A 3330-nucleotide genomic window follows, 5' to 3' on the forward strand; every position below is an offset into this window, starting at 1 on the left:
GCTATCAAAACAAACTGAAAAATATTTCTCTTAAATATTCACAAATTCTTTACCCATTTTGAAAGCACTTCAATTGGTTATATTCTTAAACAAACAGATTGTAGGTGGAATAGCAAATTAGTGTGTGTTTGTGAGTGTAGCTGAGTGAATAATGACTTTCAGTTAGCTTACAATTGAAAAAAAAAAAAAATGGTTTGTGGTGGAACTAAAAATTAATTTTTTTTTTGGTGAATGCAAAAGTAAAAAAACAACAAATTATTTTGCATCAAATGACACAGCTGAAATGCATTGTTTCCATTTTGACCCTTTAAAAATATTTCTATTTTTAAAAATAAAAGTGAGACAACATTGTTTTGCTCAAAAAACCCAAAACATGTCATGTGGAAAATGCTGCAATGAAATATTTTGATTTTTAAAAATAAAAAAAAAATAAAGTGGTTGACCCAATTCAGTGAAACCAACATGAAATTTCCAAAACCTTTCAGTGTTGCTAAATCAGTGTTTTAGATCAAAAAGAGTTGCGCATCTGTATGTGCGTTATACCATGTTTTTGTGTGAATTTCTTGATATTGAGAGGGGCCAAAATGGCATTCTCTTTACCACATGAAATGGAAAGGTTAGCCTATTGTTCCAATAGAAGATTGCGAATAGTATTATCTTGGAGGCCACGACTAAAGAAGAAGAGAGAATAAACTTCTATCCAAAGATAAGCAACACCAAGTCAAGACAACTGATATTATTGCAGTAATAATTAAAGTTTATATCAGGGGTTCTCAAACTGGGGGTTGAGACCCCTCAGGGGGTCAAAAGTTTATTACACGGGGGGTCAGGAGCTGTCAGCCCCACTTTGCATCCAGCATTTATAAAGGTGCTAAATAGATTGAAAAGTGTTTTTAATTTATAAGGGGGTGGGGGTCGCACTCAGAGGCTTGCTCTGTGAAAGGGATGAACCGTACACAATTGAGAGAACTACTAGTTTCTATGGTATAAGAAACTCACTGCAGGACATGCCTGCCTGAGCATTGGTTACATACGTACAGTTATACTCTAGGAAGATTACAGGGTTCTACAGTTTTTCTCTGAGTAATGAAATCTCAGTTATGTCTATTCGGCCCTGTTTCCTCTACTGCTGAGACTCTCCAAGCCACTATGGTGATCTGGACTCCTGATTCTGCAATCTGCCAGAGGACTGGAGAATAATCATAGAAACCAACTTTATAAAGGGAAACAAGGTGGATCCAGGGAATTTTAGACCTGTCAGCCTAACTTCAATACCTGGAAAGATACTGAAACAAATTATTCAACAATCAATTTTGTAAGCACCTAGAGGATAGTAGGATTATAAAGAATAGCCAGCATGGATTGTCAAGAACAAATCATGCCAAACCAACCTAATTGCCTTCTTTGAGAGGGTTACTGGCCTAATGAATGTGAGGAGGCTCTAGAGGTGATGTATCTAGATTGTAATGCCCTTGACACAATCCCACATGGCAGTCTCATATGCAAGCTAGGGAAATGTGGTTTAGATGAAATTACTATCAGATGGGTACAAAATTGGTTTAAAGACTGTACACAGAGAATAGATATGAATGGTTCATATCTAGTGGGGGTCCCACAGGCATCAGTCCTCGGTCCAGTACTACTCAATATGTTTATTAATGACTTGGATATTTAACAGAGTGCTTATACAATATATGGATGACACCAAGCTGCGAGGGCTTGCAAACACTTTGGAGGACAGTACTAGAATTCAAAATAACCTTGACAAATTAGGCGATTGGTCTGAAATCAACAAGATTAAATTCAAGAGAGACAATGACAAGTCAGTACACTTAGGAAGGGGAAAAAAACAATTGCGCAACTACAAAATGGACAACATAGCACTAAGTGTTAGAACTATTGAGAAGGATCTGGGCCTTAATTAAAAACTTTCCAACCAGAAGTAAGGTGGAGAGATAAGAAAATAGGCTGAGATTTTCAAAGAAGCCTGAGTAAGGCACCACACTTCCATTGAATCCAAAATAAAAACTCATTTGAAAATTCCAGACCAAATTAACTACTTCATGTGTAAATTTGGGCAAGGCACTTAGCCTATCCTGTGCCTCATTTTCCCATCTATAGATGCTGGGGGGTGAGATTGTGAAGATAAAACCCATCAATGATTATGAGGCACTTAGTGGTTGTAAACTCAGTGTAACTCGCTTCTGTCAATGTTGTGTCTGGTCTGCGGAGCAATACACATGGGCATCCAGTGTTTCCTAGTCCAGCACTTTTAAAAGAATGAAATAAAGAATTTGAATTAATTCCCCAGACAATAGACTTGACCAAACATAATTTTTTTTTAAAGTAGATGTAGAAGAGGCTATTGCACAGAATTTGGCTACATGTCGCAACACTGATTTATGCTTTTCTAATTATTATTATTACACGTCTTGCGTCCATCAAGAAGCACAACACAACTTGGGGAGCAACTTTGTCCTGTTATGACTGAAAGCAACTCTCAGGGCAAGTTGAACACTCTTATTTCTGAGACTGTAGATGAAGGGATTGAGGAATGGGTACACTACGGTGTTCAGCAGAGCCACCCCTTTGTTGATTTCCAGAGATAAGTATCCTGAGGGACTGCCATACAAAACAAAGCCGCTTCCATAGGTCATCGCTACAACAGTAAGATGGGAAGCGCAAGTGGCAAAAGCTTTCTGCCTCCCCGTGGCAGATGGGATTCTCAGTATAGAGTAGAAGATGCAAGCGTACGAGATCGTGGTTAAACATAATGAAGTCAACACTATGGCTGAGAGCAAAATGGAATCCACCCTCTTAATTAGTTGGGTATCGGTGCAGGAGAGTTGGAAAAGGGGGTTCTGTCACAAAAGAAATGGTTGATCACATTCGGTCCACAGAATCTCAGATTGTACACCAGGACCATCCGTAAACCTATAACCAGGAAACCTCCCACCCAAGAAACAAAAACTAGTTGAATGCAGAGTCTCTGTTTCATGATGGCAGCATATCGCAATGGGTGGCAGATGGCAACATAGCGGTCAAAGGACATGACCACGAGAAGGATGAACTCCGCAGCTCCCAGGGCAAAATAGAAGTAGGACTGGGCCATGCAGGCAAGGAATGAGATGGTTTTGCTGTCTGAGAGAAAGTTCAACAGCATCTTTGGGTTTGTGACCGAGGTGAACCAGATCTCCAAGAAGGACAGATTGCTGATGAAAAAGTACATGGGGCTGTGGAGTCGGTGATCCACCCACACTATCAGAATGATTAATGAGTCCCAGGTTAGTGTGACCAAGTAGGTCAGTAAAAGAACAAAGAAGAGAAACA

The 3330-nt window shown here is 39.3% G+C and overlaps 1 pseudogene; it reads right to left on the reverse strand.

Moving 5' to 3' along the window:
- Window positions 1-2567: 2567 nt before the first annotated feature.
- Window positions 2568-3274, reverse strand: LOC113408989 (annotated as a pseudogene).
- Between the last annotated feature and the right edge of the window lie 56 nt (window positions 3275-3330).

This window comes from Terrapene carolina, unplaced genomic scaffold (genome assembly GCF_002925995.2).
Source record: "Terrapene carolina triunguis isolate 2854851 unplaced genomic scaffold, T_m_triunguis-2.0 Scaffold28015, whole genome shotgun sequence".
In the NCBI taxonomy this organism is placed as follows: domain Eukaryota; kingdom Metazoa; phylum Chordata; order Testudines; family Emydidae; genus Terrapene; species Terrapene triunguis.